We start from the raw sequence: 14,647 nt of genomic DNA, 5'->3' as shown, positions 1-14,647 counted from the left end.
ATTTCATTGAGCAGTGGTTTGTAGTTCTCCTTGAAGAGGTCCTTCACATCCCTTGTAAGTTGGATTCCTAGGTATTTTATTCTCTTTGAAGCAATTGTGAATGGGAGTTCACTCATGATTTGGCTCTCTGTTTGTCTGTGGTTGGTGTACAAGAATGCTTGTGATTTTTGTACATTGATTTTGTATCCTGAGACTTTGCTGAAGTTGCTAATCAGCTTAATCAGGGGGAGTGCACACCCCTGCGATATTGAGACTAATATCATTTTCTCCCAACCTAACTATTAAGTACAATATCACAGGGGGTGTTCACCCCTTGCCATATTGAGAGTAATGTCATCCTCTCCCCTCCTGATTATGAAAAACAATATCACAGGGGTGGCGTGCACCCCCTGCGATATTGGGAGTAATATCATCCTCTCCACACGCCAGATATGAGGAACAATATTACAAAGCAGGTGTACACCCCCTGGAATATTCACAATAATATCATCGTTTCCTTTCTCGGATATTAGGAACAATATCACAAGGGAGGTGTAAACCCCCAGCGATATTGGGAGTAATATTATCCTCTCCCCCTCTGTATATTAGAAACTATCATGGGGGGTGTACACCACCTGCGATATTGGGAGTAATATCATCCTCTTCACCCCTGGATATTAGGAACAGTATCACTTGTTGGGTGTACCTCTACTGCGATATCAGGCATAATAACATCCTCTCCCCCATGAATATAAGAACAATATCACAGGTGGACTGCACACCCTCTGTGATATTGAAAGTAATATCACCCGCTGCTTCCCTGAATATTAGGAACAATATCACAAGGGGGGTGTACAACCGCTTCTATATGAGAAGTAATATCCTCCTCTTCCTTCCTTTATATTAGGATAAATATCACAAGGTGGGGTGTACACCCCCTGCAATATTGGGAGTAATATTATCCTCTGTTTTTCTGGATATTAGAACAATATCACAGGGGAAGTATACATTCCCTGCGATATTGCGAGTAATATTCTTTCCCTCTTCTAAATATTTACAACAATATCACAGAAAAGGTGTACAACCCCTACGATATTGGCAGTAATGCTATTCTCTTCCCCCTGGATATTAGGAGCAATATTACAGGTTAAATGTACACTCCTGAGATATTGGGAGTAATATCATTCTCTTTTGCTCTGGATATTAGGAACAATATCACAAGGGCGATGTACACTCTCTGAGATATTAAAAGTAATTTAATTATCCTCCCCTTTGGCTATTAGGAACAATATCCCAGGGGGGTGTACACCCTCTGCAATATTTAGAGAAGTATGATCCTCTTTTCCCCTAGATTTTAAGAACTATATCACAGGGTGTGTGTGTACACCCCCTGCGATATTGGGAGTAATATCATCCTCTCTCCCCCTAAATATTTGGGTGGTGTACACACCCTGCAATATTGGCAGTAATGTCATCCTCTCCTTTTCTGCATATTGGGAACAACATAACGGGGGAGTGTACACCTCCTGCGATATTAGGAGTAATATCATCTTCTTCCACCCTGGTTATTAGGAGCAATATCACAGAAGGTTGTATAACCCCTGCGATATTGGGAGTAATATCATCCTTCCCCCCACGTATATCCCAGCCTTGATATAAGGAACAATATTACACGGGAGGTGTATACCCCCTGCTATAAGGGGAGTAATATAAGCCTCTTTCTTCCTGGATACTAGGAGCAACATCACAGGGGTTGTGTACAACCCCTGCGATATTGAAAGTAACATTATCTTCTTTCCCTCTGAATATTAGGAACAATATGATGTGGAAGGTGTACACCCCCTGTGGTATTGAGAGTGATATCATTTTCTCCTCGATTGGATATTAGAAACAATATCACAGGAGGGTTGTACACCCACTGCGATATTGGGAGTAATATAACCCTCTCCCACCCCTGGATATTAGGAACAATATTAGGATATTAGGAAGGTGTACACTCCCTGGAATATTTACAGTAATATCATCGTTTCCTTCCCTGGATATTAGGAAAAATATCACAAAGGGGTGTACACCCCCAGAGATTTTGGGAGTAATATCACCCTCTCCCCCGGATATTAAGAACGATGTTATTGGAAGTGTGTACGCCTTCTGCGATATTTGGACTAACATCATTTTCTCCCAACCTAAATATTAAGAACAATATCACAGAGGGTGTACAGCTCCTGCAATATTGAAAGTAATATCATCCTCTCCCTCCCTGGATATTAAGAACAATATCACAGGCATGTACACCTCCTGCGATATTGGGAGTAATGTCATCCTTTCCCATCCTTGATATTAGAAAAATATCACAGGGGGGTGCACACTCCCTGCACAAATTGAAAGTAATATCTTCTCCACCGCTGCATATTAGGAGCAATATAACGCGGGGGGGGTGTATACACCCTGCAATATTGAGAGCAATATTATTTTCTCCTCCACTGGATTTTAGGAACAATATCACAGTGTGGGTGTAAACCCCCTGCGATATTGGGAGTAACATCATCCTCTTTCCCCATGGATATGAAATACAATATCACAGGAGGGGTGTACACTCTCTTCGATATTGGGAGTAATATTATTCTTTCCTTTCCTTGATATAAGGAACAATATCAGAGGGGGATGTACACCACTTGCAATATCGGGAGTAATATCCTTTCCCTTTCTGGATGTTAGGAACAATATCACAAAAAAGGTGTACACTGCCTGCAATACTGGGAGTAATATAATCCTCTCCCTTCCTGGATATTAGAAACAATATCACAAAAGGGATGTACACTCCCAGCGATATTGAAAGTCATATAATCGTTTCCTTCCCTGGATATTATGAAGAATATCACAGGTTGAGTGTACACTTTCTGCGATATTGAGAGTAATATCATCCTCTCTTCTCCTGAATATTACGAACAACATCGCATGGAGGATGTACATCCCTTGCGACACTGGGAGTAATATCCTCCTCTCTCCCCCTTGATATTAGGAACAGTATCATGGGGGAGTGGTGTACACACCCTGCGATATTGGGACTAATGTCATTTCCCCCGACCCGGATCATAGGAAAAATATAACAGGGAAAGTGAAAACCCCCTGCGATATTGGGGGTAATATCATCCTCTCCCCGCCTGGATATTAGGAACAATATCACAGGGCATTGTACACCTCCTGCGGTATTATGAACAATATCATGCTGTCCCCTTCTGTATATTAGGAACAAATCACAGGGGGATGAACACCCCCTGCGATATTGAGAGAAATATTATCCCCTTCTCCCCTGTATATTGGGAACCCTATCACAGGGTGTGTGTACACCCCCTGTCATATTCCGAGTAATATCATCCTCTCCCCCTCTGGATATTAGGAACAACATCATAGGCGTGGGTACACCCCCTGCAATATTAAGAGTAATATCATCCTCTCCCTCCCTGAATGTTAGGAACAATATCACAGGGGGAAAGTAAACCCCCTGCGATATTTGGAGTAATATCATACTCTCCCCACCTGTATATTCAGAACAATAACACAAGGGATTTATACATCCCGTGCAATATTGAAAGTAATATCACCCTCTCTCTGTCTGGATATTAAAAAGGAATATCAGATATACACCACCCTTTGTATATCAGAGGTACACCCCCTTTGTATTGGGAGTAATTTTATCTTCTCTCTTTTTAAATATTAAAAACAATATCACCGGGAAGGTTTACTCCCTCTGTGATATTGAAAGTAAAATCATCCTCTACCCCCTGGATATAAGAAATAATATTATGGGGAGGGTGTACATCTTCTAAGATATTGGGAGTAATATTACTTTCTCCCCTCCTGGATATTGAAACAATATCACGGGGATGGGGTACAGACCCAGCAATTTTGAAAGTAGTATTATCCTAACTCCCACTGGATACTAAGAACAATATCACAGGGGGATTGTACAACCCCTGCGATATTGAAAGTTATATCATCCTCTCTTCCGCTGGATATTAGGAACAATATCACAGGGGGTGTGTAAACCCCCTGTGATATTGAAAGTAATATCATCCTCTCCCTCCCTGGATATTAGGACCAATATCACAGGAAGGTTGTACATGCTTTGCGATATTGGGAGTAATATTATCCTCTTCCACGCTGGATATTAGGAACAGTATCACAGGGTGGGGTACACCCCCTGCGATATTAACAATAATATCATCCTCTCCTCCCCTGGATATTAGAAACAATATCACAGGGATGCGTACACTCCCTGTGATATTGAAAATAATATCATCATCTTTTCCTCTGGATGTTAGGAACAATATCACACAGGGGGTTTACACCGCCTGCGATATTGGGAGTAATATCATTCTCTCAACCCCTGGATATTAGGAACAACTTCACAGGGGGAGTGTACACCCCCTGCGATATCGGGAGTAATATTCCCTTCTCCCCCTGTGAATATTAGAAACAATATCACAGGGAATCTGTACATCCCCTGTGATATTGACAATAATATCATCCTCTCTCCCCCAGATATTAGGAACAATATCATAGAACGGGTGTACACCCGCTGGAATATTGGGAGTAATATCATTTTCTCCGCCCCCGGATATTAGAAACAATATCACAGAACCAGTGTATATGCCCTGTAATATTGACAGTAATATCATCCTCTCTTTTCCTGGATATTAGGAACAATATCACAAGGGAGTGTACATGCCCTGTGCTGCTGGAAATAGTATCATCCTCTGTCTTCCTGGATGTTAGGAACAATATTACAGGGGGAAAGTACACCCCCTGTGATATTGGGATTAATATTTTTCTTTCCTCTCCTGGATATTAGAAACAATATCACAGAGGGGGTGTACCTCCCTGCAATATTGGGAGTAATATCATCCCCTTTCGTTCTGGATATTAGAGACAATATCTCAACGGGTGTGTACACGCCCTTCAGTTTTGGAAGGAATGTCGCCCTCTTCTCTCTTGGATATTAGGAACAATATCACAAAGAGGATGTACACACGCTGCGACATTGGGAGTAATATCATCCTTTTTCCCCCTTGATATTAGAAACAATATCCCAGCGAGGCGTACACCCCCTGTGATATTGGGAGTAATATAATCCTCTTCCCTGCTGGATATTGGCAACAATATTACAGGTTAGATGTACATCCCCTGTGATATTGGGAGTAATATTCTTTCTCCCCATGAATTTTAGGAACAATATCAAAAGGGAGGTGTACAAGCCCTGTGATATTGGGAGTAATATTATCCTCTCACCCCCTGGATATTGGGAACAATATTACAGCGGGGTGTACACCCCCTGTGATACTTGGAGACATATCTTATCCCCTTTTGGATATTTTGAACAATATGATAGGTGGTGTACACCCCCTGCCGTATTGGGAGGAACGTCATTTTCTCCTTTCCTGGATATTACGAACAATATCAAAGTGGGGTGCACACCCACTATGATATTGCAAGTAACATCATCCTCTCCCATTCTGAATATTACAAACAATATTACAGGAGGGTGTGCATTCCCTGCGATATTGAAATTAATATCATTCACTTCCCCCCGGATATTACGAATAATATCCCAGGGGAGTGCACACCCCCTGCGATATTAAGAGTAATATCAGCCTCTTTCTTCTGGATGTTACAAACAATAGCACAGGGGGGTGTACACTCCCTGAGACATTAAGAGTAATAACATCCTTTTTTCCTCTGGATATTTGGAACAATGTCACAGGGGGTGTACACACTTTGCGATATTAGGAGAGACATCATCCCCTCCCCATCTTAATATTATGAACAGTATTCAAAGGTGTACACCGCCTGCGATATTGGAAGTAATGTTATCGTCTTTACATTTGGATATTATGATCAATATCACAAGGGGGTGTACACCTACTTTGATATTGGGAGTAATATCATTCTCTCCCCCCGAATATTGTGAACAAGATCACAGTGTGGTGTACACCCCTGTGATATTGGGAGTAATATCTTTCTTTCCGCTCATGAATATTAGAAACAATAATACAGAGGGAATGTACACCCCCTGTGATTTTGGAAGTAGTATCATCCTCTCCTCTTCTGAATATTAGGAACAATATCAAAGGAGGGGTGTGCACCCCCTGAAATATTGGGAATAACAACATCCTCTCCCCTCCCTGGATATTACAAATAACATCACAGGGGAGTGTACACCTCCTGTGATATTGGGAGTAATATTTTCTCTCATTCTGGATAATGTAAACAATATCACAGGAATGTGTACACCGCCTGCGATATTGAAAGTAATATTATCCTTTTTCCCTCTGAATATTGAGAGTTATGTCATCCTGTTTCCCCTAGGATATTACGAACAATATCACAGGGTGGTGTATATCTTCTGTGAGATTGAGAGTAATATCATCCTCTCTTCTTCTGGATATTATGAACAATATCACAGGCAGTGTACAGTTTTTGCGATATTGTTAGTAATATCATCCTCTCCCCTTCTTAATATTACGACAACATCACAAAAAGTGTACACCCCCTAACCCTGCAATATTGGGACTAATATCATCCTCTCTACCTCTAAATATTACGAACAATATCACGGGGGGCGGTGCACACTTCCTCTCCTCCCCTGGATATTATGAACAATATCACAGAGTGTTGTACACACCCTGCGATATTGGGAGTAATATAATCATCTCTTCTCCTGAATATTACAAACAATAAAACAAGGGGGTGTACAGCCCCTACGATATTAGGAGTAATATCATCCTCTCCCCATCTGGATATTACAAACAATATCAGAGGAAGGTGTACACCTTCTGCGATATTGGCAATAATATCCTCTCCCCTTCCGGATATTAGGAACAATATCATATGGGGGTGTACACCCACTGTAATATTTGGAGTAATATCGCCCTCTCCTTCCCTAAATATTACGAACAATGTCACGTGGGGGTTTTCGGCCCTTGAGATATTGAAAGTAATATTCTCCTCTCTCCCCCTGGATATTACGAAAAATATCACAAACGGGTGTACACCCTTTGCGATGTAGGGAGTAATATCATCCTCTTTTTCCCTGGATATTATGAACAATATCACATAGGGGTGTAAACCTTCTGCGATATTGAGAGTAATATCATCCTCTCCTTTCCTGGATATTACAAACAATATCACAGGACTTCTACACCCCCTGCCATGTTGGGAGTAATATCGTCTTCTTCCCTGGAGATTATGAACAAGATCACAGGGGGAAGAACACCCTTCCCGATAGGGCCAACTATATCACCATCTACACTCCTGGATATTACGATCCATACCAAAGAATGGAGTACACCCCCCGTGATATGGGGAGCAAGTTCACCCTCTCCCCCTTTGCATATTATGAACCATATCACAGGGGGGCTGTACACGCTTCGCTATATGAAGAACAATATCACTCTCTTCCCGTCTGGATATTATGAACCATAACACAGGGGAGTGTGATCCTTCCGCGATAAGAGGAGCAATATCACCCTTTCTTCCCCTGGATATTACAAACCATATCACAGGGGGTGTGCACACCCCGCGATATGAGGGTAAATGTAAATTTCTCCTTCCATGAATATTACGAACCCTATCCCAGGGGGTGTACACCCCCCGCGATATGGGGAGCAATATCACCCTCTAACCCCATGGGTATTACAAACCATATCACAGGGGGGTGTACACTTCTGGATATTATGAACCATAACACAGGGGTTGTACAACCCCCGCGCTATGAAGAGCAATATTACCCTCTTTCCTCCTGGATATTACAAACCATATCACAGGGGGGTGTACACCTCCCGACATGGGCTGCAATATCATCCTCTCCTCCCATGGATATTATGAATTATATCTCATGGGGGTGTCCCCCCCGCGATATTGGGAGCAATATCACCCTTTCCTTTCCTGGATATTACCAATCATATCACGGGGGGTTTACATCCCCTGCGATATGGGGAGAAATATCACTCTCTCCTCCCCTGGATATTTCAAACCATATAACAATAATGTGTACACCTTCCTCGATATAAGGAGCAATATCACCCTCTCCACTCCTGGATATTACGAACCATATTACATGGGGGTGTACACTCTCCACAATATGGGGAACAATATTACATTTTTCTTCCCTGGATATTACGAGCCATATCACAGAAGAGTGTACATCCCCCGCAATATGGGGAGAAATATCACCCTCTCCCCCCGGATATTACAAACCATAACACAGGGGGGTGTAACAGAATATTTACGATATCACAGAAGGGGTGTACTCCCTTTGCGATATTAGGAGTAATGTCATTCCCTCACCTTCTGGATATTAGGAATGATATCACAGTGGGGGTGTTCATGCCCTGCAATATTAGGAGTAATATCATTCTCTTCCCACCCCCGAGTATTAGGAACAATATCAAACGGGGGCTTACACCTTCCGTGATTTTGAGACTAATAACCTCTCCCCCACTGGATATTAGGAAAAACATCATGAGGGAGGTGTACACCTTCTGCGATATAGAAAATAATATCATCCTCTCCTTCTCTGAATATTAGGAACCATATCACAGGCGGAGTGTACACCCTCTGCGATATTGGGAGTAATATCATCCTCTTTCTTCCTGAATATTAGGAAGAATATCACAGGGAAAGTTGTACCTGTAATCCCAGGACTTTGGGAGGCTGAGGCGGGTGGATTACTTGAGGTCAGGAATTCAAGACCAGCTTGACCAACATGGTGAAACCCTGTCTCTACTAAAAATACAAAAATTAGCTGGGTACGGTGACATGTGCCTGTAATCCCAGCTACTCCGAAGGCTGGGGCAGGAGAATCGTGCGAACCTGGGAGGCAAATGTTGCAGTGAGCTGAGATTGCGCCATTGCACTCCAGCCTGGGCGGCAGAGCAAGACTCCATCTCAAAAAAAAAAAAAAAAAAATCACAGCGGGGGTGTACACACCATTCGATACGGGGAGTAATATCATCCCCTTTCCCCCTAAATATTAGGAACAATATCACAGAAAGCTTGTACGTCCCGTGCAATATTGGGAGTAATATCATACTTTCTTCCCCTAGATATTACTAACAATATCAAAGGGGGCGTGTACATCCCCTGCGATATTGAAAGTAGTGTCATCATTTTTCTTCATGGATATTAGGAACAATATCACAAAGGTGGTGTACATCCCCTCTGATATTGGGAGTAATATCATCCTCTCCCTCCGTGGATATTAGGAACAATATCACAGGGTTGGTGTACAGCCCTCGCGATATTTGGAGAAATATCATCATCTCTCCAACCTGGATATTAGGAACAATATCACAGAGGGGAGGACACCCCCTGGAATGTTCACAGTAATATTATCGTTTCCTTTCCTGGATATTAGGAACAATATCAGAAGGGGGGTGTAAACCCCCTGTGATATTGGGAGTAATATTATCCTCTCACCCCTGGATATTAGGAACAATATCACAAGAGGGGTATACACCCTTTGCGATTTTGGGAGCAATATCTTCCTTTCCCATCCCGGATATTAGGAACAATATCACAGGGAGGGTGTACATCCCCCTGAGATATTAAGAGTAATATCATCCTTTCCCCCATGGATATTAGGAACAATATCACGAGAGGTGTGTACACCCATTATGATATTGGGAATAATACTATTTCACCCCCCCTGGATGTTGGGAACAATATCACGGGAGGGGGCTGTACAGCCCCTGCAATATTGGGAGTAATATCATCCTTCCGTTTCTTGGATATTAGAAACAATATCACGGGGGGGCACACTCCCTTCAATATTAAGGGTAATATAATTCCCTTTCTTCCTGGATATTAGGAACAATATCACAGGGGGAATGTACACCCCTTGCAATATTTGGAGTAATATCATCCTCTTCTTTTCTGGATATCAGGAACAATATCACGGGGGGGGTGTGTACACCTTCTGCAATAGTGGTAGTAATATCATCTTCTTTTTCCCTAGATATTAGCAACAATATAACAAGGAAGGCGTACACCTCCTGCGATGTTGAAAGTAATATTATCCTCTCCTTTTCTAGATATTATGAATAATATTACAGAGAGGGTGTACATCCCCTGCGACACTGGGAGTAATATCATCCTCTCCCATCCTGGATATTAGGAACAATATCACAGGTGGGGTGTAGACCTCATGCAATATTGGGAGTAATATCATCCTCTCTCCCTCTGGATATTATGAGGAATATCACAGAGGGTTTACATACAGGGTGTTTAAGATATTGAGAGTAATATCATCCCCTCCCTACCTGGATCTTTTGAACAATATCACAGAAGGGTGTACACTTCCTGTGACATTGGGAGTAATACTATTCTTCCCCTTATGGATATTACAAATAATATCACAGGTTGGTGTACACTCTTTGCGATATTGGGAGTAATATCATTCTCTCCCCCCCCCCGCGGATATTATAAACAATATTACAGTGGGGTGTACACCCCCTGTGATGCTAAGAGTAATATCATCCTATCCTCTCCTGGGTATTAGGAACATTATCACAGAGGGGGCACGCCCCCTGAGATATTAGGAGTAATATAATTCTCTCCCCTGCGGATATTACAAAAAATATCACCGAGGCTGTACACACAGGGTGTTTAGAATATTTGGAATAATGTCATCTTCTCCCTCCCTGGATATTAAAATGAAGAAATAACATCCATTACTGCTGCTACAGTGGAGGTACAACTGATGGTGTTTGCATTAGTCTCCTGCCATCTGCCATCATCCTTCTGGATTTTGAAGATACCAGACTGGTGAATTCCATGAAACAGATGACCAGACCAACACTACTGGTCCCTGAGTTTTTGATGGTGGTGCTCATCTCTGCCATCTGTATACAGGAAATAATTTGCCTTGGGATTTGATATGGGTTTTTATTGATTATATTGTCTTGGGTGAGCATTGATCGACTTAGGCTTCCCATTTGCAATTGGTTTTTTCCTAAATTATAGGTCACAGCTCACAGGCCACAGAAACACTGTATTTTTCCCATTTCTAAGTCTATGACTCCTGATTATACATGAGATCCTGGGAACATAACCATAGAGGAGAGAGGTTCATGAACAGAGCGCACTCACTTAGAGGCAGAAGTTGGCAAGGAATCCATCAATTTCCTGACCCTCGCCCTTAGGCCATTACTCTAACAGGGGTCATGGTGATGTTTCCAAACCATGGGTTTTAAGCCAACAAGACCTTCACGGCCAACAGCTTCTGAAAGATAACAATATCCACCTTTGTTCAGTGCTCAGTTACCTAAGCAAATGATTGTAGGTCTTTTCCAAGGGAAGCTGGAGAATCCCAAACTTCTATACTTCTCTTGGTTTTGCACGAACCTGCCTCATGAGAACCCAGTCTCTTTTTGAGTTAGACCTTCTTGTGTGAGAACTGTCTCAGGTTTTAACTGGATGAAGGGTGATGACTTTATATGAGGGCTGCTGATATCTGCTTTCTGTTCGTCTTGATGGTTTCTATTTCCTGTTAATGAAGGGACACACTTGTCTGCCATTTATATCTGTTGTCCCTAATGAAACATACTCTTAAGAGGTAAGTACTAGATATTGCAAAGCAGTCCTCCCCTGATGCACTCTGGCACTGGTGCCAGCTCCTTATGCCCACCTTGCATTGATGGCAAAGTGCGGGCCTCTGCCATTCCCACATCTGCTCACCAATTTGGTGCTATGAATGGAGCCCATATCTGTAACAGTGTGGCCTGCTTTAATCTCTGACCTACGAAGAATGTCCAGCACTTGATCTTAGCCATGCTGGTGTCCCTCTCACTGGTGCAGTGGTCATGGGCAGTCTTTTTTTTTTTTTTTTGAGATGATGTTTTGGTATTGTTACCCATGCTGGAGTGTAGTAGTGCGATTGGGGCTCACTGCCACCTCCACCTCCCAGGTTCAAGCAATTCTGCTTCAGCCGCTGGAGTAGCTGTGATTACAGGCATCTGGCATAACACCCATCTAATTTTTTGTGCTTTTAGTAGAGGCAGGGTTTCACCATGTTGGCTAGGCTGGTCTCAAACTCCTGACCTCAGGGGATCCATCCACCTTGGCTTCCCAAAGTGCTGGGATTATAGGCATGAGCCACGCTGCCTGGCCATCGTGGGCAGTCTTAAGGATGATAGTCAGCTCCTGGTTCTTCTTCTATAGTAGACCCAGTCCAAGACGCCCACTGATCGAGTTTGGATCTGTGTCCCTGCCCACACCTCATGTGAAATTGTAATCCCCAATGGTGGAGGTGGGGCTGGTCGGGCTGGTGAGAATCGAGTGGATCATGGGGGTGGATATTTCTTGAATAATTTAGCACCATCTTCTAGGTGCTGTCTGGGGATAGAGTTCTAAAAAGATCTGGGTGTTCAAAAGTGTGCAGCACCTCTCCTACCACTTACTCCAGCTCTGGCCATTGAAGATGAGCCTGATTCCCCTGTGCTTTTTGCCATGACTCTAAGTTTTCTGACGCCTCCCCAGAAGTTGAGCTGATGGCCAGCATCATGTTTTTTGTACAGCCTGTGGAACCATGAGATGGAACCATGAGACAATTAAACCTGAGTTTTTATAATTAATTACCCAGTCTCAGGTAATTATTTATAGCAATGCGTGAACACACTAATACATGCACTTCTGCACCATGTTATTCTTTACCCCAAAGCTATACATCCGTGCAATTCTGTGCTGTTCCTAACCATCCACAGTGAGCCCACACTCCTCAGGTTCTGGGCAAATTTTTCCACCAGCCTAACCTCACATCCAATGCTAGCCCCAATTTTGCGATCTCAGGCCACTCACACTACTCTAAAACTTGCCGCAAATTCAAAAGGTCCCATCACTCTCAGGATGACTATTCAGACAGCATCACTCAGGGAACTCAAAAAAAATCACTGGGGTAGGGATCAGATCCTGGCATTTATAGAGTGACTACAGCCCAGACATGTGAAGAAAACTGAGGAGGGGACCCAAAGGGCTTGAAAGACCTTGCCGAGTGTGGAGCCCTGAAGTGCACAGACCACTCGGTTGTTCCTCAGGGGCCTGGGAACCTTGCTGAGTGCGGAGTCTCTAGAGCAGAATCCACACAGCTGGGGAGGTGGATTTCAGGCCAGAAACCTTCAGGGACCTGGAGTCCCAACACATGCTAAAAACAGGGGTAGGGGCACAGATCCAAAAGGTTTTGGAGTACTTGGAGCCCAGAAGAGAAAACTGTAGGTGGCAGCGTGGAGCGCTCAGGAGATGGCGGCGACCATGGAGCCCGAAAAATCCAGAAAAAGAGGCGGGGACAGGGGATGGGCCTCAGAAGCATTCAGAGCGCACAGGGCCCCTCCAAGGTCGCTTTCACGCTGCCAGGGCTTCCTCTGCAGCTGCAGAGCTGCACTTTTCCTCTGTCCCAACCAAAATATGTCCCTTGAAGGTCCCATCTCCCATGGACTGGATCTGGATCTGGGCCTCATTTATCCAGGGGTCTCAGTCCTCAAGGAGGCCATTGTCACTCTGCTTCCCGATAGAGTCCTCTTAAGTTAGTAAATGCCCCTCAAGGGACCCATGGTTTGTCCTTATTCTTCCCTGAATCTTCTCCTTCTGAGGGAGGAAGTTTTCAAACACCCCCAGGATTTACTTCCCAAATTTCACCCTCTGAAACCTCCTCCTTCCCTAGACCCAGTCTGGCTCCTCATCCTCAGCCCCCCAGAACCCATGGAGGTGTCCCATGCAATGGGTTTTTTCTAGATTGACAGCCTCCCCTCCTCAGTGCACAACCCAGAGACTCACCCCGTCATGAGCAGCGAGCCACCGCATAAACAGTCATGAGACCTCACTCCAGCCAAATAACACTTTATTTTTGTAGTTTCAATGCTTTTCTTCCCCAAGGAAAGGGAGGAGCTCAGGAGAACAGTGTCATCCAAATTTCCTGGTGGTTGTTTAATCACAGCAGCAGAGTAGGTCGGGAAACTCTTCCGGATTACCCTCTTCCTCCTGAAATTAAAGGAAACATGCACGACTCATTCACCGATAAGGTTTCCTGACAATTGTGAGAATATCCTGCTGGATTTATGAACCGAAAGTAAACCTGAATGACTTGTGCTGCTTGTCCAGGCATTATCATCTTCAGGAAATATAAGATGTTGTTTGGAAGCATCTCAGAAGCAAGGAAGCTGCTTTGTTGAATACATAGTTGAGCATCTTCTTGATTAGAGACTTCAACCCAGCAATTAAGAGTCTCCTTACTAGTTTTGAGACATATGCCGTTGATTGGTCGGCAAACCATTTTTTTATCACATCCATCAGAAAATTGACCACTTTCTCCACTAGCATTTCCATGGCCACGTTCATTATAAGTGAAGTAAATGAGCCCGCAAAAAGTGTAATGAGCGTTCTGTAGGTTTCAGGTAAAGATATATAATGGTGTAATACCTGGAGAGGGCAGCCATTTTATAGGAGGTGACGTGGAAGGGGCGGGCCAACATGGCCAATTAGAAGCGGCTGCCTTCCACTGAATTAAAGTCACAGTGAATTTCACGATAAACACGTGAACTGAAATATTCAGGTTCTCACATTGGGACTGACTAGGCAAACAACTTGACCCAGGAGAACAAAGAAAACAGGGTTGGGT

General features: G+C 43.4%; 1 long non-coding RNA gene across 1 annotated transcript in view; it reads right to left on the bottom strand.

The window, feature by feature from the left end:
* The window catches only part of LOC116480642 (uncharacterized), a 42,169-nt gene extending 27,736 nt beyond the window's left edge, over window positions 1–14,433 (bottom strand). Inside the window, exons 1-2 of the long non-coding RNA XR_004251338.2 lie at window positions 14,105–14,433; window positions 13,807–14,010 (exon numbers count right to left, since the gene is read on the bottom strand). This is a non-coding gene — a long non-coding RNA (uncharacterized LOC116480642). The remainder of the gene's footprint in view (window positions 1–13,806; window positions 14,011–14,104) is intronic.
* Window positions 14,434–14,647: the final 214 nt, after the last annotated feature.

The sequence above is a fragment of the Hylobates moloch genome, unplaced genomic scaffold, assembly GCF_009828535.3.
Source record: "Hylobates moloch isolate HMO894 unplaced genomic scaffold, HMol_V3 SCAFFOLD_13, whole genome shotgun sequence".
In the NCBI taxonomy this organism is placed as follows: Eukaryota; Metazoa; Chordata; class Mammalia; order Primates; family Hylobatidae; genus Hylobates; species Hylobates moloch.
This window is presented reverse-complemented; position numbering and strand designations above follow the sequence as displayed.